Below are 27,959 nucleotides of genomic sequence, written 5' to 3'. Positions count from 1 at the left end.
GGACAAGAAAACTTATAAAAACATGAAGCTCATGCTGTTTGCTGTGTTGTGAGTGATAATATGCATTGTCTCTGACTCATGTGTCTCATGTCCTCTGCCAGCATCCATGAACCTGGCAGGCACCTTGTTATCTTGAAAGCAGGGTAGAATCTCAGATGCTTTACAGTTTTGACACAGGAAAGGCCATGTGGAAGTCTCCTCTTATTTTCTATAAAGACTGTAATTTATTAAAAGGCCTGACTAGTTATTTTGTAGCGAAGGCCCATTCATAGTCCCTATTCCAAAAGTGAAAATGGAATATCTTATTTGTATTTGTGTCCTCTATGCCCAGCAAGTAAGTTCTGTTGAATGAATGATTACACAGGTGAAGGTAAAATACTCAAATCAGAGCCAAGCAGCAATCCACTAAATTTAATAAAAGAACGAATTAATTATGAACCATTTCATCCCTTCAGTATTTTCATTAGACTGCAGTAGCGTTATCATTACATTTAACCTAACAATATTCAACTGTGTGGGTTTGCTCAAAGACAAAAATCAGCCTAGCAGTGCAAAACATTTTCGGCTATTCCAAGCCCAGGGAGTCCATACCCCAGAGTGAGCCTAAAAGGAGAAAAATTTGAATCTGTACGCCTTCAACTGTCCCCATTCATGAAGATCAACTCTCTTCTACAAGTGAGATTTTTCTAAATCGAGACAAATTTTTAAGAAAATAACAGGCTTTCAGCTAACAGTTGAGGCCCAGGGAAAGTCTAGCAATAGAGGCCTGTAAGCCATGTCTAAATACTTAAAAGTTATGGATCAAGTTAACAAAGAGTTAGGTGAAAAAAAGAATCTATCCTCTGAACCTTGAAAATTATACCTTCATATTGACAAAAGTGAAAAAATAAATGTGAGTAAAGCTGTGGTTTTTATATGATTTAGAGTTGGCCAAACATCAAAGTCCATGGAATTTAATTATTATTATGCACATGGGGATATCCTGTTTATGGACTGGTGGTGCCTGGATGAGTAATAAGGCAAAGATATAAACAATAGACAAAGTATTATGCATTTATCCCATAAAAATATGTCACTCTTTTCTTTGTTTCAGCAAAGTCACTCGTTACATTGTTACAAACAATAGTATTCCAAAATTTTTGTTTCAATCTAACAGTGTTTTAGCACAAAATAAAATATAAACAAATGCTACATACATAAAAATGTAGGAGTTCCCTGGTGGCTCAGTGGCTTCGGATCCAGAGTTGTCACTGCTGTGGCACAGGCTCTATCCCTGGCTTGGGAACTTCCACATGATGCAGGTGTGGCAAAAAATAAAATAAAATAAAATAATTTTTAAAAAAGTAAATTACAGTAAATGTAAAGGAGTTCCTGCTGTGGTGCAATGGAGAGTGGCAGTGTCCCTGCAACGTGAGGACACAGGTTCAATCCCAGCCTTACGGAGTAGGTCACAGTTGCAGCTTGGATGTGATCCCTTGCCTGGGATGGAGTGGCCAAAATAAACAAATAAATAAATAAATAAATGTGAAAAAAGGAAAGAAATGTATTTTTATATATGTTTTCAAGGTTATCCTTCTAAAATATTAAAAAGTATCCATCGAGGAGTTCCCGTTGTGGCTCAGCAGTAATGAACCTGACTAGAATCCATGAGGATGCAGGTTGGATCCCTGGCCTCGCCCTGCGGGTTAAGGATCCGTCTTTGCCATGAACTGTGGTGCAAGTCGCAGATGCGGATGTGGCATTGCTGGGGCTGTGGTGCAGGCCGGCAGCTGCAGCTCCCACTGGACCCCCAGCCTGGGAACTTCCATATGCCATGGATGCAGCCCTAAAAAGATCCCCCCAAAAAAGGATCCATTAAAATTAAAAGACGTGATATAAACTGTAATTCATGCTTATCGGAAATCTAAACCAAAGTATTTAAGTAAAACTGGAAAGGTTTGAAAATGTCATTGTCATCAGTTTTTGAATGAAAAGACTACTCGCATTTCCAGCACTCGGTATGCATTTAGCTGCCCGTGCAAAGAATTGCAGTCACATTTGATGCACCTTATCCCTAGATGTACACTTGACGAATTTAACAGCAAAATGAATACTCAGTCGTGTGAACACATCTCTCACCTAATGCGCCCGTGGTTGACAGTAGCACGCTTATTCTTAAATAGCTCCAGAACCATAAATGGGGACAGGAAGGGAAGCTCAGAACTCCGGGAGACAGTACTTCTTTATGCAAGAGTCCCTCATGTGTGTGTCTTTGGAGAGAAAGAAGGGTTCCCACCCAGCCAGGATCTCCACAGCAAGCTCTCCCTTAGCTCACTCTACCCCCAGTGGGGCAGTGTCCTTTCCGCCTTCCTCTCACCTCTGAGTCTGGCTCATGTTTCCTGTCCCATCGCTTCTCGGCCTTTTGGCTAAGATCAAGTGTTGTCTTTCCTGTCCCGCTCCAGGGCTGGAGCCTTGAAAATGCAGAATGTGTAATTTCATTAATTCTGCCTACAAGCTAAATGCCCCAATGTTCACATTTACAACTGTCATTGTGCAATAGAAAAAGGAAAGGTAAGATGCACACTAATAGTTTAAAATTTTAAATTTCCTTACTTGAGATGCTGTTGAAGAGCACATTAAAAACACCATTCCAAGTCGATAGAGAGAGAGACTAGAGGAGGAAGGAAACAAATATCTTCGTATGTATCTTTCATAGCACTTTTCCCCTTCTTTTTGTAAGGGAGACATTTTTATTTTGCACTCAGCCCCATACATTTTGTGGCCAGCTCTGGTTATGGATCATGCTGGACCAGCACTGAGCCCTGGGTCCCAAGTGGCAGAAACAGTCATATATTTTTTCTTTACTTAAAAAAATAAAACTTTGTGACTTTCTCTCACCCAAGTCTAAGGGCGGATCTGAGGAAGGTCCTCAAACGCAAATCAGCTCTTGTTGCTGCGCATGGCAAGCAGCAGCAGCGTTTTCCAGAGCTAGAGGAAAACTTGGCTCTGATGCTCATATTATGAGAAGGTAGAAGGATGCACAACAAAATGAGACACAATAGGATTTTACCATTTTCTTTTTTCTTTCTTTCTTTTTTTTTTTTTTTGTTTATTTTTAGGGCCACACCCATGGCATATGGAAGTTCCCAGGCTAGGGGTCGAATCAGAGCTATAGCTGCTGGCCAACACCACAGCCACAATGCTGGATCCAAGCCGAGTCTGCGACCTACGCCGCAGCTCACCGCAACGCTGGATCCTCAACCCACTGAGTGGGACCAGGGATCGTCGACCCTGCATCCTTATGGATCCTAGTCAGGTTCATTACTGCTGAGCCACAATGGGAACTCCGATTTTACCATTTTCCTTTTTCCTCTGATTTAGAATCTCACCTCTTGTAAGCTGGACTCCCTTATAGAAAATCTTATTTGATTGCATTGGACGTTGGTAGGCTTTTTGAAACACGTATGTGTACATGAGCCCAGCCACTAAAGTTCTATGAACATTTTTTTGCTTCTGTTATTGGACTCTGTTTTGGACGTTAGTAAGATGGGCACTTCTCTAAGGATGTATATAATGCCTTTATATTTCCAATGACATATAACATAGTGACTTTTATTAAACACTCAGCACTGAACATTAACTCGTTGAATTAATGTTAAGTTTATTTTAGTGTCACGCATATTGACTATATTTAATTCTGAAAAGTTTTGGATTTTAGAACACACCACCCCTGATGAGATCAAATGCTTCTAAATCATGGAAGTGTGGATAGGTCACAAATACTTGGGAATTGTATCTTTATCTCAACACCATACCCTCGCTACCATCCCCCAAAAAGTCCCTGAAAAAAATCTCAAGTGGAAAAACAGTCCACTCAGAAGGCAGCTGAATCTTTGGCTGCAAGGCTCCCTGGGCAATCGTTGAGCCCTGGAAATTAAATTTGACTCGCCTTCCTCTAAATGTGTCTCTGACACCTAAGGCATTGCTGAAGTTAAGTAACAGTTAAGTGGGGATATCTCATTGGTTGCATTTTTAAAAATATACCATTGTTCTTGCCTCAGCTTCTCTATCAATACCAGCAAAAAGCCACCTACCACCTCCTTTTCATTCCTTGAAAATACATTCTCTCACTTCCCCCACATATGTTTCCGTCAACTTGACCCACAGGATTAATTTCAAGTTTACCTTTTTAGGATTTCCAGGGAATGTGTGAAAGGATCTGGCCCTGCTCTTCGGGACATCTGCTCAAATTCCAGGCAGAATGGACAGAGAGGCTCCTTTCCCGAAAGGTGACGTGGCAGCACTTTTTTTTAAAAGACACCAATCCTTGGATGGACACAGAGCTGCATCCTCCGCTCAACCAGCATTACAATGCTCTCCCCTCAGAGGAAGGCTCCACCAGTTCAAAATCACATTGCGATTCATCCTGCTTCAAGGCTCAGTTGTGCATCTGCCATTGTTGTCAAAGGAACGTGACTTCCTCCTTGTATTCCCATTAGAGGAATAATGGAAGGCGTTTGGCTTCTTGGCCATTTGCACTCCAGCTTTTCACAAGCTCTTAAGGGAAATGAGAGCAAATGATGGATGACATATTAAAGGAGACAGATGATGAGTCAATGAGAACGTCAGCTAGGTTTTCATACTCTACAGGGCATGGTAAATGCGGTGTTTGGTTTGCATTTTTTTAAAAAGCACATCCATCTGGTGAGGTTCAGAAATTGATGCATGAACCTCCAGGCACCATGCTGACGTTTTTGAGGTCAGGCTGATGAAATTGAATGGGACTTCAGATTTAGTGTTAAGAGCCATGAGGGCCAAACTTACACTCTTTAAATCTGTCACGTTTAGCAACTATCAGCAGAAAAATGAACTTTCAGTTGTCTCGTTGAGACAATTAACTTGTTTTCACTGCCCCAGAATACCTTCCTCCCTCCAAGCAGCCAAACAGTATCTACTCTGCAGCCTTCTCTGCAAAACACGGCAGCCCAGAGCAATCTTCCCTCTTCCACACGTCTATTGTTTGATTTCTACAGTAATAGAAATTAATCTTCAAGCCTTGTTTTGATTCTTATCTTATTTAGATTGCTTGACACTTTTAACCATTTAACTTCTTGTATATTCATGTTTCGTCTCCTCCACCAAATTGTGAGTTCTTCAAGGGACCTAACAAAATCTACCCTACTAGTTCAATAACTTAGTGTTATCTGACATTCATGTATTTTGTATTTATATGTTTGTTTGTTTATAATCTTCCTCAATGGAATTTAAGCTTTAAGAAGGCATTGACTTTGTCTTCCATCTCTGTATTTTCAGAAGCATCAAGAACAGTGCTTGGCATTATTTGTAATAGGCAAGATATGGAAACATCCTAAAGGTCCATACAACCATCCACAGAGTGAATAAAGAAGATGTGGTATGTACATATTGAAATGCTACTCGGTTATAAAAAAGAATGGAGTGATGCCATTTCCAGCAACATGGATGAACCTAGGGATTTTGTCATATTAAGTGAAGTCAGAAAGGTAAATATCATATGATAGCATTTGTATGTGGAATCTAAAAAAAAAGGATATAAATGAACTTATTTACAAAACAGAAACAGATTCACAGACATAAAAAACAAACTTATGGTTACCAAAGGGGGCCGGGGGGAGGGATAAATCAGGAGTTTGGGGGATTATCAGATACACACTACTACATATAAAATAGACCACAAAGTCTTCCTGCAGAACACAGGGAACTATATTCAACATCCTATAATCACCATAATGAAAAAGAAAAAATAAACAGAAACAGTGCCTGACAAATAGTAGGGGTTCAATAGATTTGTTAAATGGGTAAATGAATAATGAGTGAATTACTAACTTGTGTTTTCCCCTTTAATTTAAATCATAAAGCGTTTGCTTTAACAGAGTGTACAGCATTAAGAACCTGCTGTTAAAAGGTTAAAAGTCTAGGCTTTGTAGTCACACGGGTGCAGATTCAAATCTGCTTTCTTGCTTACTGTGATGCTCTGGCTCTCTGATATTAGGCAAACCACTAAACTCCTCTGTGTCTCAGATTTATCTCCTTTATGATGAAGATAACTATATGTCCTTCATAAAGTTGATGTATTAAATAGGATTTGGTCAATACAATTCTTGACATGTAATAACTGCTCAACTGTTCATTGTACAAACCTGTACGGATTATTACAATGCTAAGAGGATGGCAGTGAAAAACAAAATGAAACAAAAAAACTAATAATTAATTCTTCTATTATAATTAGATACTCTCTGGCAACAAGTTTTCTCCTGAACATACCTACTGTGATTTTTTTTTTTTTTTTTTTTGCCTTTTAGTGTCCCACCCACAGCATATGGAAGTTCCCAGGCTAGGGGTCGAATCGAAGCTACAGCTGCCGGCCTACACCACAGCCACACAGGATCCGAGCTTCACTGGAGATGTCCACCACAGCTCACAGCAACGCCGGATCCTTAACCCACTGAGCGAGGCCAGGGATTGAACCCACAACCTCAAGGTTCCTAGTTGGATTCGTTTCTGCTGCGCCACGATGGGAACTCCCCCACTGTGATTTTTCAGGTGGATCATTCAAACATGAGTTCAATGCCAGGTAGAATCATCAGAAAAACCAGAACTATAAGAGGTGTATTTCGTGACACCAATTAGATGAACTGGAATGCCACTGGTGGTAAACTGAAGTTATGGTATTAAGGCAAATATCTGGACCAATTGACGTATTAAGAGTGCAGGATTATTAAACAGAGTGGCATGACATACCTATTCAGAGCATCAAGCAGATCAAGGGTGAGAACCAAGTAAGAAACAGAGGTAATGAAGACATTAAGGGGGAAGCACTGGGAAGACCAGAGGACCAAATACAGGAAGAAAAATAAAGATCAAGAGAGAAGAATATAAATACTTATCACGTCAGAATGCCAACACAGTCAGCGACGTCTACACAGACAGAAGACCACTTATCTGATGCAATGGATATTTCTCAATCCAAAAATGTCATGTAAAGTAAAACAAACAAGGTTTTACAATTATATATTTACCTAAAACCTTATTTTGAAATTTTATTCTAACCAAAACGTATTAATGTACCAGTCTTTGAAATAGAACTAAGGCCTCGTGCATATAGATCTATTGTCTATTAACCTGCTTATTCTTTCTCGTATAAACCACATACTGCGTTTATAATCTATGGGCTGTGATTCCAAGTTTGGCTTTCTTCAAAGGGAAGCAAGAGTTTTGAGTTAAATACCAAATAATTTATGAATTTTTGAAGATTTTTAAAAATTTGTTTCCCAACCTTTGTTTCACATTCACCAACTGATTGGAAGTGTTTTACCCACCAGTTTTTTTTCAAGTCTTTCTGAAACTTGACATTCAGATTTCACCAAAACAACAATTCTCTATCTTTTGTAGTTTATTTCATGAGGTTGCATAAAAGTTCATTAAATTGTATCACCACCTAAATGAGTATAACTTGTATAAACTCAAGTTTGGGAAGAAACAAGACTAAATCTTGGTAACTATGGGGCAGGAGTCCATGGAGTTGACTGTATACTCTAGATAACTTACTAGCTGTGAACTTTGGCACACCTTGGCCTTAACAGGAGGAGGAAGTGTGTCAGTTTATCTAACAAGTTGGTTAAATCAATGCCTGTTAACAAGTCTTCTGTTCTACCTGGGGATGTGCACGTTGGTTGATTTTCCCTTGAAAATAAAATAATTTAAAAAGGAAATATGTATCGAGAACTTGCTGATTTCCAGGCACCATCTTTAGTTGTTTTTTTGTTTGTTTGTTTTTTTAATTTAAGCCTCACAATTGCCTTATGAAATGGGTATAGCCTTGTCATTTGACAGTGAAATAGATGCAAATTCAGGAGAATCAGAGCCAGGACTGACACCCAGGCCTTCTAATGGCTGAGTCACGGTCCTTTCTCTCCAGGAGAGGAAGTTGATGGAGAGTCTGTCAACAGGACCAGGCAAGCAGGAGCTGGAAGTGCGTGCTTCTGTGTTTCTCTGCATTTTTCTCACATAAAGCTAATAGCTAAAAGGCTGGGTTTTCTTCCATACCCAAGGAAAAACTAATTTGCTTTTCTTATATTTGTACAATTGAAGATGATTTTCAAAAATCTCATCCTAGACTGCTGTACTCCTGTAGTCTGAAATAAAGTAAAATAACGAGCCTTGATGGAAAGCAGTTGAGGAAGGCATTTGCTATTGCAATTTTTAAAAATCACCCTGGGCTTACCCATAACGAGTTTCCACAGAGACCATCATCTTTAGTACTGAAGGAAAATATACATTTTCTTTTAAAATGTCTCCTGTGACTTAATTGACATTTTTAATATTTTACCTTGAAAAGTTTCAAATTAACACAAAGTTAAAAAGAATAAGGTAGTGACTCCTATGCCCTAATCACCGAGGTTCAGTAATTGCCCACTCATGGCCATCTTTCAACTACCCTTCACCCACGACCCTCCTCTTGGATGGTTGTGACGCAAATAGGCATCGTATTATTTTATTTGTAAATATTCTAGCATGTTTCTCCAAAAGATGGAGACTTTAAAAAATAATACTCAAAGTGGAAGTTCCCACATGGCACAGTGAGTTAAGGATCCGGGGTGGCCACGGCTGTGGCACAGGTTGCAGCTGTGGTGCGGGTTCAGTCCTTGGCCTGGGAACTTCCACGTGTTGTGGGTATGGTAAGAAAAGAAAAATAAATAAATAAATAAATATGGAATTGCAGCTAAAAAACTGATAATGCTTTAATATCCAATGTCCAATTATTGCCGCCCAGTCATAATGCTAATACGAACATCGAAAATATACTTCCAAAATATTTTTCAAAGTTTAAAGAATGTTTGGCAGCTCCGTCTTTAAGCTCCGTCCCACGTGGCGTGTACGAGGACACCCCTGTGCCTTCGGTCCTCAGCTCTTCTCTGTAAGGATGTGCCACCAACGCTGTGCAGAGTCAGTGCCACGTGGTTCATTTTCCTTTCCAGTTTGAAGGATTCCTTTTCAGTTTTGCTGAAGGATTATGTAAGCCGTGCGTACGTTTCAATGTCAGATCTACAACATGAGGTCGCTGAAGAGACGCTGAGTTTCTGTCCCTGGGAACTTCACCTCATTCTCTACGCCCCTCTAAGAAACCAATCTTTAAATGTTTGTTTTTCCTTCGATTTTTAAAAGATAAGCAAATACATATATGGACTTTTGTAGGCCCCCATTTTAGCTACATGATGGCTACATTACATGCATTTCTCTAGTCTGTATATTTTATTGAATGTATTCTAGAGATTCCACCACAGTAAAATATTGAAGTCTGACATATTCAATTTACAGCATAAGACTCTTCGTGTGGATGTTTTATCACTTTTAAACAAGTCCCCTATTGCTTTAATGAATAGTGACATTCAAAAAAAATTATACAAATTTTGCACTTTTTTGAAGGTTCTTAATAAATCATGACTTTTTTTGAACCATCCAAATTTTTTTTTTGGCTTTTTAGGGCCGCACCCACAGTGTATGGAGGTTCCCAGGCTAGGGGTCCAATCGGAGCTATAGCTGCCGGCCTACACCACAGCCACAGCAACGCAGGATCCGAGCCACGTCTTCGACCTACACCACAGCTCATGGCAAGGCTGGATCCTTAACTCACTGAGCGTGGCCAGGGATCAAACCCAAAACTTCATGGCTCCTAGTCCAATTCATTTCTGCTGAGCCATGATGTGAACTCCCCAGCCACGACAGGAACTCCCCCCAAATTTTATATATTTTATACATATATGCATTATATGAACACACATATATAATGTGTGTGTGTATATATATATATGCATACCCATGTAGTTCATATATACTATCATGGCTAAAAAGACATAGAAAGGTTTCAGAATTTGCTTATCTATTTATATGAAAGGGTGAGAATATCAGCATCTTAGTTTTGTTCCTGAACTGCCTTTCTTTCTCCAAAAAAAACTTCTGATTTGAGGCCTAAGTAAATTCCAACATGGATAATATAAAATGAGAAATTTTAAAAATATGATTGAAACCTTTTGAGGAAAAAGTAAATTTATTACTTTTTGCATATTTTCAACTGCTATTGTCTTTTCTAGGCTTAGATCTGAAAGAAACTGCTGTTGCTGCTGTAACAATAAAGGCAAAGGAATTTGAGACCAGGCTCTGAGGTTTGCCGTGTGTTTTGGTAGCATTTACCTCTGCTCTCCTCACTCTCTTATAATTATATTCATTTTTTTAAAAGCAAGCAGAATACTTATTAAAAATTTCTATCGTACGTGAATTTCTAAATGAATTACCAATGCGTTTCCATGACAGCCAAATTTGTGTTCCTAGCTTCTTTTTTTTTTTTTTTTGGTATTTTTTTTAGGGCTGCACCCTCAGCATATGTAAGTTCCCAGGCTAAGGGTCAAATGGGAGCTGTAGCTGCTGGCCTACACCACAGCCACAGCAATGATGGATCCTTAACCCACTGAGCGAGGCCAGGGATGGAACCCGCATCCCCTCATGGATACTAGACAGATTCATAACCCGCCGAGCCACAATGGGAACTCCCTGTGTTCCTAGCTTCTTATGCATGTTGTTTTGGAGCTAATGCTTTTATTCCCAGCAGAAATAAATACATCCTTATTAACAATACACGCTGCAATCTCAAATTGAGTCCAGCAAATGGCTTTTCTTTGAACTTCTTATCTTGAAAGAATTCCGTGTTCACCGAAAGTGGCAGGAATATCGACCAAGTTGGTCTCACACACCCTTCGACCTGTACTTTCAGTGGACATCTCGCAAAACAGTAGTAAAATATTACAACCGGGAGAATGAAAATGGCACAATCTAGGAAGCTTACTCAAATTTCCTAAGTTTTACAAGCACTCGTGTGTGGTGGTGGGGGGACGGGGCGCCGTACACGCCAGTGTATCTACGTATTGGGTGTGATTTTATCACGTGGGTAGATTCATGTAGCCGTCACTGCGGATCCAGACACAAAAATCAATATCCTTTTGTTACCCCTGCACAGCCACACCTCTATCCTTCCTTGTCTGACCTTTGTCAAGCATTTCCAACTCTACAGAGACCACCTCTCTAATTTTTGTCATTTCTGGAATGTTGGTAAATGAGATTTTATAAAGCAGCATTTTGAGGCTGGTTTTTTAAAACTCAGCCTTATTTCCTTTAGACGGACCCCAGCTTTTGCCCGTCCTGCTAGATAGCAATCTTGTTATGGTCGCATCACAGGTTTTTGTTTTTTTTTGTTTTTTTTTTTCCTGTCACTTGTTGAAATACATTTGGGTTGTTTCCAGTTCGAGGCTATTACCAATAAAGCTTCTATGAACATTCATGTACAGGTTTTTGTGTGAAAATTAGTTTTCATTTCTCTGGGATAAATGCCCAGAGCTACAATGGCTAAATTGTGCAGTAAGTGCACGGTGCATTTTTAAAGAAACTGCCACACTATTTTCTAGAGTGACTGTGACATTTTCATTCCCACCAGCATGTAGGCGATCTGCTTTCTGCATTCCCAGCAGCATTTGGCGCTGTCACTGCTTCTTATTTTAAGGGCTGATAGGATGGAGTGATGCCATGGTTTTAATTTTCATCACCTGGATGGTAAATCATGTTGAACGCCTTGTCATGTGTTGGGTGACCATCTGTAGGTCCTTCTCTGTGAAATATGAAATCCTTTGCTCATTCCCTGATTGATTATTCATGTTATTACTGTTGAGTTTGGGGAGTTCTTTACAGATTCTAGACATAAGACCTTTATTGGATATGTGGTTAGCAAAGGTTTTCTCCCAATATATAGCTTCATCTTTTTCTTTTCCTTTTTTTTTTTTTTTTTGGCTTTTGTCTTTTTAAGGGCCACACCCAAGGCATGTGGAGCTTCCCAGGCTAGGGGTTGAATTGGAGCTACAGCTGCCAGCCTACACCACAGCCACAGCAATGCAAGATCCGAGCCATGTCTGCAACCTACACCACAGCTCACGGCAATGCCGGATCCTTAACCCACAGAGCGAGGCCAGGGATCGAACCCGAAACCTCATGGTTCCTAGTCGGATTCGTTTCCGCTGCGCCACAATGGGAACTCCAGCTTCATCTTTTTTATTCTCCTCACAGGGTCTTCCAGAGAGTTAAAGTTCTTAATTTTGATGAGGTCTAATTTATCAGTTTTACTTTTTTATGGATTTTACTTTATTTGGTGTCAAGTCTAAAAACGCTTCACCTAGCTCTAGGTACCAAAGATTTTCTTCTGTTTTTTTCCCCCAAAAGTTGTAGTGCGTTTACATTTAACATCGAAGTCCCCATGACATGTTTTGAGTTAATTTTATGTAAGGCATAAAGTTTCAGTTAAGATTCATGTACACCTTTTTTTTTTAACCCTCAGAGTGAAAGGTCAGAAATATATGCCTAGAGTTGGAAAGTAGAAACCAAAGTGAAATTCTCCAAAGCTTGGTGCCTTTTGAATATCCAGAAATGAAGATAACATATAGATGATGGTTTTTTGAATGACTCAAACAAATCATCTAGCTGTTTTGCCACTTTCTAGTCATGGCCCTAATATCATCTAGACCTAGGAGAAATGCCTATAGGGATGACTAGTTAAACATTTAAGCTAGCTGCAGTCTTGTCTAGCCCGATGGTAGGAAATGCTGACAGTTAAAAAAAGCCTACTTTGGGAGTTCTCATTGTGGCTCAGCAGAAATAAACCTGATTAGTATCCGTGAGAATGCAAGTTTGATCCCTGGCCTCGCTCAGTGGGTTAAGGATCTGGCGTTACCCCAAGCTGAGGCATAGTTTGCAGATGCAGCTTGGATCCATTGTCCCTGTGACTGGGGCTAAGCCTCAACTACATATGCCGTGGATATGGCTGTAAAAAGAAAAAAAAAATCACACTTCTCAGAAAATTGTGTTTTCCAGTTCCCTATTCTTCATGACAAACCAAGTAGCTCTTATTCCAAGTTGTAACTCTAGGGATGTCGTCTAGATTCTGGATATTAAACCAAAGACTTAATTATAATCTTATTATACACAGGGGATATTTCTAACAAGCAAAGGTCAATGCCATCGACCTTTGATGAAGTCTTTTTGGCTTCCCTCATGTAAACAACAGATTGCATTATGTGGACTCCCCCACTGAGAAAACACCCGCGATGCTTGGTGAGGCGGGACGCTGCTGGAGAAGGGGCGAAGGCGCTGGAGGAAAGTGTACAAACACACGTTTTCCTTTTATGACAATTTTCGACAGTTAAGAAGCATTTAGTGGCGTGATCTAACTCGGTCCAAAGTGCCTTGTAAAACTAGGGTGAGAGAAAGTTAACTACACTCGGTGGGAGCTGATGTTTCCTCTGGTGATGGGTCTCGTCCTGAAAGAAGAGAAAACAAGGCAAAGGGACCCAGAGACAAGAGACCGTTTCTCTTGAAAAATAAAGAACACCAGGAAATGAAGCGAATATCTGGTCCTCATTTGGGTGAGAGGTTGGGATTCAGGAAGATCTCTTCTGGCTCATGTTTGAGAATTTCAAGGAGGTTTGCCCTTTCTTAGAAAAGAACATAAGAAATGTGTTTGGAACATGGAGCTTCGCGTTTAAAATAACAACAACAACAACAACAACAATAATAAGCTGTTCTGTTGTGAAAGTCTGTTTAACCCTTTGCTGTGTTTTGAGACACACGAGCCCCAGTCTCGGAAATGCAGGTTATAATTTAGATTGTCTCATTCACAGAAGACATCTCTCCAGCAATTAAATCCAGCCTAAGGAAAACTACGGTGAAACACTATCACTTGGGCTTTGATTCAAATTAAGAATATAAATAAGGAGTTCCCGGAGTTCCTGCTGTGGCTCAACAGAAATAAACCCCCAACTAGTATCCATGAGGATTTGGGTTCGACTCCTGGCCTTGCTCAGTAGGTTAAGGGTCAGGCATTACTGTGAGCTGTGGTGTAGCTCGCAGCTGCAACTCGGATCTGGTATTGCTGTGGCTGTGGCGTAGGCTGGTCGCTGCAGCCCCTACTAGACCCCGAACCTAGGAACTTCCATGTACCACAAGTGTGGCCATAAAAAGGAAAGAAAAGAAAAGAAAATAGTAAAACCCTATGAGGTGTTTTGAAGATGAATTTCATTTCTACTATTATTAGCAAGGCCAATCTCCAAATGTTGTGTGATTGTTATGGACCAAAAGCCATGAACTGGGGATGGGAGATGGGTTATATGAGTCACTACTACCAGGGTATAGATGATTGCTACCCACTCTTGGGAATGCATATTATCTATACATTTCAGCCAGTAGACATAACTAAACATCACTTGTTCGGGCTTTTCTGCTACTTACTTACTCCCCATGGAGAATGCACATAAAGTGCCCAAGATGGTCTATCGTGATAGAGTATATTTTCCAAAATAGATAAAATAGTATCTTCTATTCCATATTCGCTTCTGACCCCCACATTTTATATCCAGAGATGGGGTCTAGGTTTCCTCCTCATTAAACTGGATGTGGTGTGGCTGCGTGGTGGTCCTGAGGCCGTGTGACCTCCAGGGCTGGGTCACAAAAGGCAGACAACAGAAGCTTTTGATTTGTTAGAATTCTTGCTCTGGTCACTTTCAGCAGCCCTGTGTCTATCAGAACGTCCTGAGGCCACCACGATGGAAGGAAGTCCAAACAAACCTGTGTGGGGAGACCTCGTGATCTTTGGGCTCTCAGAATCCATGAAGTAGGTGCCTGGCCAGCCCCCAACCTCTTTAGCCTCCCTCATCCCTGCTTCAGGTGCTCCAGACAACACCTGCAATCACATGAGAGACCCCCAAGCCAGAATCACCAGAGATTATAATTACACAGTATTATTTTAAGACACTAAATTTGGCGGCGATTTATTATATGTCAGTAATCAGAGCACCTGTTGACGTGTGCATTTAATCGAGCAGCTTGTTGATGTGGTGAATGAGAAACTTTGAACCAGTATGTAGAAAGGAGATTATGGATTCGATTCTTCATGTCCTTTCTCTGACCTTTATTAAAGGTTTTTTCTTTGACCAAGAGACTTCAGGTCGTTTCTCTGACCCTTTTTTTTTAGGGCCACGCCCACGGCATATAGAGGTTCCCAGGCTAGGAGTCCAATCGGAGCTGCAGCTGCCGGTCTACACCCCAGCCACGGCAATGCGGGATCCAAGCCTTGTCCGTGACCTACACCACAGCTCATGGCAACGCTGGATCTTTAACCCACGGAGCGAGGCCAGGGATCGAACAGGCAAGCTCATGGTTCCTAGTCGGATTTGTTTCCGCTGTGCCACGTCGGGAACTCCTCTCTGAGCCTTTATTAAAACCCTGTCTTTCTTCCTTGTTCTGCTGTTGCTACACGCTTCCTCCGTGAGAGGAATAGGGGCTCGTTTTATCGTCCCCGCCCCTCCCTCTTCAGCTCCGCGAATTGTTTCATCGCTGAGGCCCCTCTCAAGTCCCTCATCCTCTTAGCCCTCAGGGACCTTCCCAAACTTCTCTCCCCTTCTGGTGACATTCACTTGTTATCTCAAGTCCATCTCGTGTGTGTGCATGTGTGTGAACCCACGTAGCCTCCCCGAGTAGACTGTAAATTCTTTGTCCTAGCATTTTAGTTTATATGCCTCTATATCCCATTGAACTGTAGCAGAGTGCTTGACAAAACCCCATGATTAATTTATTGGATACACCATTTTGATGGCTGTGATACTGTGACATCATAAGAAATATACATTTGGGAGTTCCCATCTTGGCTCAGCAGAAACAAACCCGACTGGTACCCATGAGGCCTCGTTCAGCAGGCTAAGGAGCCGGCGTTGCTCTGAGCTTTGGTGTTGGTTGCAGATGCAGCTTAGATCCCGTGCTACCGTTGGCTGTGGTGTAGGCCGGCAGCTGCAGTTCCTATTCCACCCCTAGCCTGGGAACTTCCGTATGCTGCAGGTGTGGCCCTAAAAAGCGAAAAAAAAAATATATATATATATATATATATAAATTTTTAAAAAGGAAATATATATTTGGCCTTTGTTCCCATTCCTGGCACAGAGCTACTAAAACTCTTGGAATTTCCTGCAATAAATCGAAAAGGTGTCTTTTGTTATGGTAATGGAATGGCTTCGGAAAGCACCTAAAGATGGGAGTTGGTTGCCAGTGGAGTCCACAGTATACTGTGAGGTTGAAAGTTTCAGTTTTACTGATCATCTCCCTGAGACGCGAGAGGGCTCTGAGATTTGAGTTCCATCACTAGCCAATGATTTAATCAGTCAAGCTTGTGTACGGAATTCTCCATAACCCAAAGGACATAGCCCAGCGAGGCTCCAGGTTGGTGAATGCATGGAAGTCCTGGGAGAGAAGGCACTCTAGACAGGGCGTCTCTTCCATCTGGTTGTTCTTGAGTTACATCCTTCTATTATAAAACAACAATCTAGTAGGTAAAATGTTTCTCCAGGTTCTGCGAGCTGCTCCACAAAATTAATTGAAGGCAAGGAGGGACTGTGAAAATATCTGATTTATAGCTGAAAGGTCAGAAGCACAGGTGACAACCTGGACTTGTGATCGGCATCTGAAGGGGATTGCAGCCTTGTGGGCCTGAATGAACCCTTAACCTCCAAGATCTGGCAATATCCCCAGGTTGATACTGAGTTGGGTTGCAGGGCACCCAGCTGGCGCTGGATATTTATTTGCATGGTGGAATAGAAAAAACACACACATCAGAACTGGTGTCAGAATCATAACCACCAATTGCTTTTTTCTAACATCAAAATAGATGCTCACCAATCAACTTGACCCGGTCATTTGAAAAGACAGATTTCCATGCATAAATCTGTCCATTTATAAAGTCAAAATAACACATTGAAAAATTATAATGTGGGAGTTCCCGTTGTAGCTCAGCAGGTTACAAGCCTGATTAGTATTGCTCAGTGGGCAAAGGATGTGAGCTGTGGTGTAGGTTGCAGGTGCAGTTCAGATCCCGCATCGGTGTGGCAGTCGCAGCTCTGATTCAACCCTTAACCTTAACACACGAGTGTCACAGGTGTGGTCCTAAAAAAAGCAAAATAATAATAATAATAATAATATTTCCTGAGTTTTTTTCTCATAAATATGCAAATCATTATGATAAATGTAAAATCAGTATAATATTCTTGTATTTTCATGGTCCACCACTATACTGCTGGTTAAGAAGCTCAGTCTTTGATCTAATGAAAAAAATATGATTGAGGCTGTAGACATATTTTCTCTTGTTAAAGGCTCTTATTACTAAGATGATTCCGATGCTCAAAAACTTTATCTCGTTTAGGTTACACATGACATGGAAATTAAAATTCGATTTAAATCTATCCCTTCAAATTTAAGTTGGTTATTTTAATTTGAGTCAATACACAAAAGTCATACATTATTTTCTCATATGAATCTCTTGACCACACAAGATAATCAAAGCAAGCATGCTGTGTTTTGTTGTATAATAGCTTCAAACCCACATAATTAAGTTTGAAAAGAACAACCACTCAAACTGGTTACTGGTTGATCAGTAGACAAAAGCGCTCCAGGACGCTTGAATTTTTCCCTTTTCAACTAGCTGATTTTGTATTGTTTGAGCCAATCTAAGACTGAGCCTCATCAAAGCATATTTGAAAAAAACCTTCCGCTGACATGCTCAGTCTTTGACTTGGTGCCTGGGACAGCAACCGCAACCAGGTAGAATGACCCTCATGACCGGAGTGCCCCACTCAGGACCGCATGCTGCCCTGTGAGCCTGGAGTCATTCTTGGAGGGGCAAAGAGAAGCTCAGCTCCAGATGGAAAGCAAAAGTCAGTGACTAGGAGAATGAAAGGTCCTCAGGGCAAAGGCTTAGTCACACTCAATGTCAACAATCTAGGAGCCAAAAACCAAGTCATATTAGCAAATAAAAAAGGAAGTGAGCAGTAATAGAAAGTTATAACAGCCCCACCAGTTTGGTATTTTCTTCCACTGGAGTCCATGTGATATTTAAATAGGTTGCTTATGATAGCTATTTATAGATGCTGTTATAAAGAATTGTGTGAGTTTACATACACATAAATAAATACACAGTTGTAATCACTTAGGACAAATAAAAATTCAAAACAAGAACCAAAGAATTCATACTTTCATCTCATGTTTGTATAGGCTTTCATGAATTGGAGTGTTGGCAATGATGTTGAAAAAGCCATATGACCACCCAGAACTAGAAACATCACTGCCCATCCATGTCAATGTCCAGTGTTCTCCCTTTCGGTGACTGTGTACATTATCCATTTGTAGTCACCTATCTCATCCTCTGCTTATCAAAGGCCTCCAAGTTGTGTCAAAGGGAAAAACAGTCATTAGTTTTTAATCAGTGATCAACAGAGGGACCTAAGGTGTATAGCTCGTCCTACAAGATCTGAAATGGTTGCTCATTCCAAACCCCTTTAAGTAGACATGTAGCACTACAAAGATATCAGACAGGTTCACTGTTTACCTTTGAGGACCCCATTGAGCACCTAGTCCAGGCGAATTAAACTGAACCAAACTGAATTAAACTGAATTGAACCACATTGAAGACATCAACAAGACAAATGGTGGAGAACATTTCATAGCTGCCTACCCGCAAATAACTTCAGGTTGCAATGTCAACATAGCATTATTATTCAAAACCAGCAGCAAAGCAACATTCCCAGGGTACAAGAACAGCAACAAGAATGTCGTCCATCCAAAAATGGTTTGCTGAAATCCTACCATTAATGTATCAGTCCAGACCCTTTCGCTTCCAAGTACCATAAAACCTTGAATCAACTTAGCTCAAGACCCAATCCCCATTCTCACCAAAAGCAAGCTAGATATTGATGGGAAGCCTGATTCACATACTCATCCCTGGCACTGAGCAGAAGTGTGGTTCCATACCCTAAGGAAGGTTGGTGTGAACCGTATATGCTTATAACATACACACGCATTCACAAACGCAGGCCATTTGAGCCGTACAGTTAAGGCTAGTCTCAGGTATGGTGAGATTAGCTGGAAGTGAGTCACAAAGGCAGAGAGAGCTGTCTATCCATCTTTCAGTTCTTTCAGAGGGCTAACTTTATCCTTTTCCACTGCATAGAATTTTCTTCTCTGGGGCCAAAATGATTGCCTGGGCACTTAACTTTCATACTCACCTGTTTTAGCACCTCCGGCAGAAAGAACAATTCTCTCCCTCCATCTCTATGTTGATTTCAAGAAAGGACTTTGAACTTAGTGGGCTCAAGCACAGAAGCCTTGAGCTAATCTCTACTGCCAAGGAGAGGAAGCATCGATAATCAGCCCATATGGTTCACATGCCCATTCCTGGCATGGAGTCAGAGAAGAAGCCTTTCCCAAAGTGAGAGATTTAAAGACACACACACATACCTGTAGCATTTGGCTAGTACAATTAGTCCTTTATAACTGTGAAATAATTATTGATCCTCTCCCTAGGTGTTTTCTTTTAAGATAAAGCAAATAAACACTACTGGGAAGCATGTTATTAATTTTGAAACCCTTTCCTATGAATGAGTTTATTGAATATTTTATCCTGGATAGATGACAAGGAAATATGACACCATCGGGCAGTGGTAATAGAAATTAATGAAAAGGCCAAGAATGGGGGTTGGGGGTGAGGCAATTAGATGGTGCCAAGGATAAAATTCACCATGTTTGCAGTTTTGCCCCCAGCATAATTTCGCCCTTCAATTCAAAGAAGCAACTCTTAGTTAAATATAAACAATGAGTTGCAAACTTTTTCAAGACACAAAATAAAGAAGTGTTGGGACTTGTAGATGAAGAATGCAAAGAAAAAGACCACAGCTAATATGCTCAGAGGCTGTGCATGTGAGAACTTCTGAAATCCTATCCAGGTATTGAATCTGATTTTGCAAAAATGGCATCGCTAATTATTTTTTAACATTTTCCCTCAAAGCCACATTTGGAACCTAAGGGCAATTAATTTGTCCAGGAAATGTATCATACTGTAGTGATAAAGTAGTGACTATGTTTAGTTAAATTCTCAAACCTAGCAAGCAATTTACAAGGAAATGAATGTCAAGTGTACAGATGGCTCCTGGAATCCCCAGCTTCTGAGCCTGTCTGCATTCAAGCCAGTCTTCCAGATGAGATTTTATTGGAAAACAGACAAATTTTTTTTTTTAAAATCTCAAGTGAGAGATTCTACAGCCTCTTCTAAATTCATAACCACAGAAGTAAATCAATGAAATATAGTGAAAGAAAATAATAACTAACAGCTACCTATACCACCAGGGTAACTGACTGGGACCAGCATGGACAGAAGGTTCTAGTGGAACACGGGGCTTTGGAGCGAGGCAGACCTAATTTAAACCTTACTTTCCCTGAATATTAGGCAGCCAATCATAGGCAATCTACTTAAATTCTCTTTCAGTCCCAGTGGCCTCATAAGAGTGCACGAATAATGGATTAAATTTGATAACCTGTAAACCGTCGTCGTGTTAATGGAGTAGATGTTCATAGGAAAAGGTGGCACCGTTACTGATAAAATTGTCTGAAAGGTTCCCCTGGGAGACCTTTGATGGGCTTTAGGGGAAGCCCGCGTCCCCGTGTCACGGTCACAGTGGAGAAATCATCTCTTGCAATCCAACGGGCCAGAACCTCAAAAGCAAGTAGACAAATGCCAGGCCTAGATGGAGAAGCTGCTTCTGTAGAACTTATAAACAGTTGGCATGAGTGAGAGGTTCTTTGTGACTTTCACTGGCCGCCGATTTGCCTCCTCACTCTGCTTTAGGCCACCCTCCGTGCTATGAGAAAGAGGATTCCACTGTGTGTGCTTGGGAACTCAGTGAGACCTCACACCCCCCTAAGGCACCCCCCGAAAAAAAGCATTATCTAGATACCATAAATCACAAACCACTTCTGGAATATTTTAAGGACCCCTTAGCCATTACACAGGTCTAGGCAGCATAGAAGAAGGTGATTTAATGACAACTTTGATTATGTAATACTTCTAATGACTTTCATGACAGTTCAAAGTCGGGTTCCATTAGCTAGCCCTACAAAAACGATATCTCCCTGTCTAATGGCAGAGTGACAAGGAATTGTTTCACACTAAAGACTTATGGCCTTCTTTTTTAATGCATTCAAAATGGGGAACTCACGGCGTAGATGGTATTTCATTCCCTGTTACACAGGCCTGACACTGAACCCTAATATTTTTTAGGGCAGTAAAAAGCAAACAACCAACCAATAGCATAAGCAGACACCAACAATTAAACAATCTTCATACTTATTTTCACCAACCCTGAGGTTCTAATCCATTTAACTCTGCTTTCTCCCACTGTCCTCTAAAACCCTTTTTATTTTGATTTTGTTTTATTTATTTATTTGTCTTTATAGGGCCACAGCCATGGCATGTGGAACTTCCCAAACTAGGGGCTGAATCAGAGCTATGGCTTCGGGCCTCCACCACAGCCAGAGCAATGCAGCTACACCACAGCTCTGTGACCTACACCACAGCTCATGGCAACGCCAGATCCTTAACCCCCTGAGCGAGGCCAGGGATCGAACCCACATCCTCAAGGATACCAGTTGGATTCGTTTCTGCAGTGCCACAACAGGAATTCCCCAAACCCTTATTAAAAGTATGTGTTGCATGTACCATGGGAAAACAAAAGAGGCTTCCAGCACACAGGCTCAGCAGTACCCCTCTGGATCGTGGGGCTGCTGACTACAGTGGTGAAGGAAGGTCAACTTCAGGTTTCATCTCCTCAATGTTTTAGTGTTCAAGAAAATAATGCTCAGGCAATTAGTCCTCTCCCCACCCCCAGCCCCAAGTACAAGGTCAGTTTGACACTCTGAATGGTTAAATCATCCTTGGCAAAGAGTCTGGACTTGGCAGAAGCTCCATAATGAGAAATTCAGATGACTGGTATCATTTGCAACGTGAGTGTTCTGTGTTTAATCCAGCCCGGCTTTGTTTTTGTAAGGAACAGCTCTGGCTTAAAAGAAGCCATGAGCATATTGCAGATTGTCACTGCTTTGACATTAGATGTGGTCCTTACCTTTAAGGGCGCCTTTTAGCATTAAACTCTACGCAGAAATAAGCAGTGCCGGCCTTCTCGAGTCCTTCTGCTGCCTGGTACCCCGAGGATTCCCTCTGCTTCTTGCTCTGGTTATGAAAAATGCAGAACTTTCTCTAAGGGAGAGGTTGGGTTTCATTGAGGAAAACAGAAAACTCATTGGCTCCCCTACCCTCTGTCTTCTGGATTTTCAACTATCCCTTAAATGATAAAAATACAGATTTTCAGAGGGTTTTGATCAGATTAAGATTTGCAGGCTCTCCAGCAATTTGTCTGCTGGGTCAATACACACACAAAAATAATTGTCAAAGATCTCATGACCAGGCTTTACAGTACACATCATTGGATTCACCCAGGTCCATGTGACTTTAAGCCTGAGCTTTTTTTATACACTCTTCTTATCAGTTGAGGGGGGACAGGAAAACCATCATTTTTTCCCAAGTTGATCATTATATGAAAATTGTCCAGTCAGTTCAAAAAAAATATTGCCTTCAATCTTAATTAAATCCCTTTACTCTCCTAATTCTTTCAAACTTGCTTAAAGTCAACAGAGAAATATAACAAATTATACAGAGTGAGAAATTTTGTAATAAGAGGATTTCATAAGTAGAATATACTTTTTGTTTTTCATTTTAGTTGTATTGCCAAAAATGTTATGAGAAGTCCAGGGAATCTTAGATTTAACTCTGCCACTATAAGGGAGGAGAAATTTTCTTCTATCCTCTTGGATCCTGTCACTGGGGTCTGCAAATTAAACTCCTGGCAGCAGATTAACAGGAGAAAATGTACATGTTTCTTTATTGGTTTTAATATTTTTATATGCACTTGACGTCGCAGAAAAGAAGTGAAAACTCAGAGAAGCGGTTAGACTTGGATGTTCATATACCATCTTGATATAGGGTGATAAATTTTGGAGCAGTGACTAGATGAGTAGAAAGGGATCTTTTGGGTTTGGGGGACAGTGAATTGTGGGAAGGTAAATACGGGGAAACAAATGGAAAGTAAGAGTTATTTTAGTAAGGTTTATTTGTGCGGACTAATCTCAGTGCTGATTTTCCAGCTTCCTCGTGGCCATAAAACTCTTCTGGAGAAGGGATTTAGGATAGTCCTCATTTCTCAGAAGTTTCTGCTTTTAGTCAGATAAGGGAAGTTCCCATATGTCTTCTTTATACCTCAGCAGATTCTCAAATGCCTTCAGTTCAAAATAATCCATATATCAAAGGGACATATCTTGGTGTGATGTGTTCTAATCCCCTCACTACTATAATTCCTCAGGATATTTGTCAGTCAATTCATGTCTCTGGGATTCCATTTCTACACCAATGGATTAAAGACATTGGCATAAATTCCTAAATTTTTTCATCCTTTGATTTTCTTTTTTTTTTTTCTGGATGGTCATTGTGGGTTTCATTTGCAAAAGCTCCACAATTCAGTTATGCGCTATACAGCTGTAATCACTCTTAGCAAAAAAAAAAAAAAGTGCAAATTTAACACCAAAGAGAATGGACTGATACAGTTTCCCTAAATTTACTCATCTATTCAAAACTGTATTGAGCATGTGGTATGGACACAGAAAGATGGGTAAGAAAAATGCAGTCAGGTCCAAAGATGAGACTCCTTTACATGGAAAGGATCCAGCAAGGGTAAATAGAACACTGTTTGAAGGCAAGTTGAAAGCTTGGAGGGTTTCTCAGGATCTAATACATTAATTCTAGTCTCCTGATGTGCTGCTTTCCCCCCCCAGTTTAGTGACACTTCTGGGGATGGTAGAAAGTTAAACTGAGTCATATGTTTCTCTATATCCAAGGACTGCATCCTATGATCAAGTTCTACCCAACACCTTGGCCCCTTTGACCCTGAAGGACTTAATAAAGGACCCAAGAGAGTCCCTCAAAAAGAATGTGTCTGTAGCGTCCCTCCAGTTTCTTGTAGGCAGAACTGGGGAGGAGAGAACGCCAGACCCAGCTTCAGGGGAGATGTGCAGATCCAAAAGGCAGCAGCAGTGGGTCCTTGGCAGGTTCCTTGGATGCTCTTAATGAAGAGCGATGACTTTGTAAAATGAGGACCGGTGTGATTCTTCCACCAAAAGATCAACCGAATGGAGGACGCCCTTTCGTGAAAGAGCAAAGGGAACTTGTTTTCAAAGTACTGGCCACACACCAGAGAGGAAAAGTTAGCTGTAAGGTCCTGTTATGCAGGCATTCCCAGCTCTATTTATATTCCACAATGACAGAAAATGCATCTGTCTAATGCTGGAAAGACACTCGAGAACTTAATTATCTGAATCCCCTCTCCAGTGGTTGAATAAGAAGGGCGTATCCTCGCATTACTACTCCCTGAACGCCAACCAAGACCTGGTCAGAAGGCAGTAGGTCTGCTTGGGGAGCCAACAGGAAGCTTTCCCCAACGTGAGCCAGTTGGATGGGGATGAAGCTTGCTTCAGCTGGAAGTCATTTGTACTTTTCCTCAGACTAATCAGAATCAGTGGCTTATAAGAGCAACCAAAGGTGATCTCGCTACTCTGAGCTGGTGTAGGTGCTCAAGCCCAGCTGCTACAATATTTAAGGGAAGTACCTGGAGTTGTCTCATTTGTGTGATGAAGAACAGGGTCAGAAAGGAAGAACTGCCCACAGAGTGGAAAAATGAGCATTCGAGGCGTGGTACATTTCCAAAAGGTCGTCAGCGCTTTCCAAAATTCCACTAGGAAGACTGGGTAAGGATGGGTGGGGGCTCCGCCACATCAGAAGATTTCCTTTGGGTTACCTAGTCAAACAGGTTCACCAAGATTGTGTCTACGCAGCAAGGAAACTGGGAGGAGGGAAAAATTTCTATCAGTTGGGCAAACAGTTACTCCAACCTTGGATCACAAAAAGTCTAGGAAGTTACCAGCTATTCAAGATAAGTGATTAAGTCACCAAACACATTTCTAAAAGGTGTTCCATGAGTTTGGGGGTGGGAGGAGAGCCCTTGGTTTGCTAAATGTCTCTCGGGCAGGGGCATCCTTCTTGAACGTGTTTGGGTTGTCACTCAGTAACTTGATGTTTGCACTTTCTCAGAGTTTGGAAGGAGTGGTGCTGGCTGGTACTGACTCCTCCCTGGAAATCATATCTCGAGTGGTTCCAACAGTCCAATGACATGGGGATTTGCTCCGCCTTCTAAGGGAAGGTAATCTAATGCTGGCTTTTCCCACAGAGAGAATTGATGCTTTGCTCCATAACGTTTACCTGTAACATAGGCACTGAGACGTGTGAACAGTGATCATTTCAGAGCAGACAGGTGCACCACCAGGGAGGGGGGCAGGACTGTCCAAGAGCAAAGACCACTGGCCTGGGAGGCAGACGTGACTGAAGAAATAGAATCATACATAGAAACCGCACCACCACCCCCTCGTCAGACAGGTCCCAAGAGTAAATGTATACAGACCTTCACAAATATTCAAGAAATTCTGCAGTCTATCATGCCGGCTCGATACAGGGTTTTGGTTACTTTATTTTTTAAAAATTTTCAGGGTATCACCTTTGAGCCAAGCATATTTGTTGGGTAAACTATACCTGCCATTATGGAGTTCGAGGGAGAAGAGACAGATACTCCCTAAGCGTGAAGAGCTCCGTAACTGAGGACGATGAACGGAGGACAACAGAATAAAAGAAGATAGCTAGAAACATCATTGGGAAGAATCGAAATTTGGAGCTTTGTTGTCTTTAAATACTTTGCTCCTTGGGAGTCCCCACTGCGGCTCAGCAGTAATGAACCTGACTAGTATCCATGAGGAGGCAGGTTGGATCCTCGGCCTCACTCAGTGGGTTAAGAATCCAGCGTTGTCATGAGCTGTGGCGTAGGTTGCAGATGCGGCTCGGATCCTGAGTTGCAGTGGCTGTGGTGTGGGCCGGCTACAGCAGCTCCCATTCTACCCCTGGCCTGGGAACTTCCATATGCAGCGGGTGTGGTCCCCAAAAGCAAAAAAAAAAAAAAAAAAAAAAAAGAGGAAGTAAGTAAGAAAGAAAACACCTTGATCCAAATAGTCTCTGCTGTTTGCTGGAAAAAATCAGTTTAATCCAATGTTTGCCAGGCTAGCCTTTTGAGAAAATTCAGCCAGGCCGAGACAGGTGCCCTCTGAGCCCAGGTCCCCTGCCTTCCTGGGTCCCTCCACGCTCCTGTGTTCCAGGCCAAACTGTTCCTGGCAGAGAAGCCTGAGTCTCTCACGCATCACATCTTGAAATATGCAACCTGGGAATTTAGCAAAACAGGTCCCCTTAGGCAAACTGCCAGTAATACTGCTGTGACTGGAAGGAGGAAAGCAAGGGAAAGAAGAACCAGGAACGAGGAAGAGAACAAAGAAGACGGAAGGAGGAGGAGAAGGGGAAGCAAAGAGCAGGAGAAAGGAGCTCCCTGGGGAGGAGGCAAAGGAGGGGATGGAGGAGGGAAGGGGCAGGGGAGGAGAAAGAGAGAAAGAACTGCGGAGAAAAAGGAAAAGAAGGCCTGGGGGAGGAGAGGGGGAGGGGGAGGGAGAAGCGGGGAGGGGAGAAGAAGAGAGAAAAGTTGGAGAGGGAGGGAAGAAGACTCTAAAATTTAAAAAAAAAAAAAGGCCTGGCCGACGTTATCTGCTTGTTCACATTAACTTTGACGCTATACCACGGGAAACAAACCGAAAGGAAAAAAGAAAAAAAGAAAAAAAATAGGGTGTGTACAATTCTAGGGAGAAAAAAAAAGAAGTTTCTTCCTTCTGAAAGGTGAAGGTTTAAATTACTCCCAGAACAGCTGCTCTACATACCCAGCACTACCTTCCCATGGGAAAGCCAGCTCGTGTGCCCTGAAAACACAGAGACCACCGGAGGGCAAACAAAACCCGAGAAGGACAAGGAAGTGACCTGAATTTGGCTTTTTCAGGTAACAGAAATCATGTTATCTCTGATCATGCAAACTGGCCTTTTTTTTTTTTTTTTTTTGTAGAGCAGTCTTTCCAAACCCTTTTTTCTGCTGTCTTCCAAGTAAGATATAAACACGTAGTTTGTTACCAAGACCAAGCTCCTATTGCCTGTCACACAATAGGCCACTAAATTGAGAAACCAAGTTTGGGACCAAGGGAAAGAGACTTTTTCGGGAAGACCAGCAGATGGAGAAGGTGGGGGACTAGTGTCCCGAAGAATCATCCTACCCAGTGAGAAGTCAGAGTTCTATACCGAAAGAGGAGGGAGTGTGGGTGGTTCTTGCACATTTCTTGGTGCTGGAATCCTTTGTTCTTGCAGGTGTGCGTTTCCTGTAAACCTCCCAAAAGACAAAGATTATTCTCTGTTCTGCAATTTTTATCTCTATAGGAACGGAAAAGTGTTACACTTTTAAAAGTCAGAGCCTTGAGAATGGGCTATCCTGTATAATTCAGGCTTTAGGCAACATTCTTTTACGAAAAGGACAGAGCCAGCCTAACTAAGCATAGGCAACAGAGCACAAGGGTTAGAGCTAAAGGAATAGATCCAATATGGAGTCAGGTTTGTTCTTCTCTGTTATAGGCTGTTTGCTGACTGTATTTTATTTTATTTTACTTTTTTTCTTTTCACGGCCACACATGCGCATGTGGAAGTTCCCAGGCTGGAGGTTGAATCAGAGCCGTAGCTGCCAGCCTACACCAGAGCCACAGCAATGCCAGAGCCAAGCCACATCTTCCCTTCCACGGCTCAGGGCAACACCAGATCCTTAACCCACTGAGCAAGGCCAGGGTTCAAACCTGCATCCTCATGGACACCAGTCGGGTTTGTTTCTGCTGAGCCACAACAGGAATTCCTGCCTGTATTCTAAAGCCAGTTTTGTGCTATTGGGTATACTTTTGTTACTGTATAGGAAATATTATTAAATACCCTCGTTCGATAGTTATATAGTTTTACAGACGTGTGTTTGTGAGGC

At 41.5% G+C, this 27,959-nt stretch overlaps 1 long non-coding RNA gene across 7 annotated transcripts in view; it reads left to right on the top strand.

Moving 5' to 3' along the window:
• LOC125112663 (uncharacterized) overlaps positions 1–5,415 on the top strand; it is a 413,145-nt gene extending 407,730 nt beyond the window's left edge. For all 7 annotated transcript variants that reach the window (XR_007131218.1, XR_007131217.1, XR_007131212.1 and 4 more), the window contains 2 exons: positions 4,173–4,268; positions 5,293–5,415. This is a non-coding gene — a long non-coding RNA (uncharacterized LOC125112663). The remainder of the gene's footprint in view (positions 1–4,172; positions 4,269–5,292) is intronic.
• The last annotated feature ends 22,544 nt before the right edge of the window (positions 5,416–27,959 follow it).

Source organism: Phacochoerus africanus, chromosome 12 (assembly GCF_016906955.1).
Source record: "Phacochoerus africanus isolate WHEZ1 chromosome 12, ROS_Pafr_v1, whole genome shotgun sequence".
In the NCBI taxonomy this organism is placed as follows: Eukaryota; Metazoa; Chordata; class Mammalia; order Artiodactyla; family Suidae; genus Phacochoerus; species Phacochoerus africanus.
Note: the sequence above shows the minus strand (reverse complement) of the source record. Positions and strands in the feature narration are given on the sequence as shown.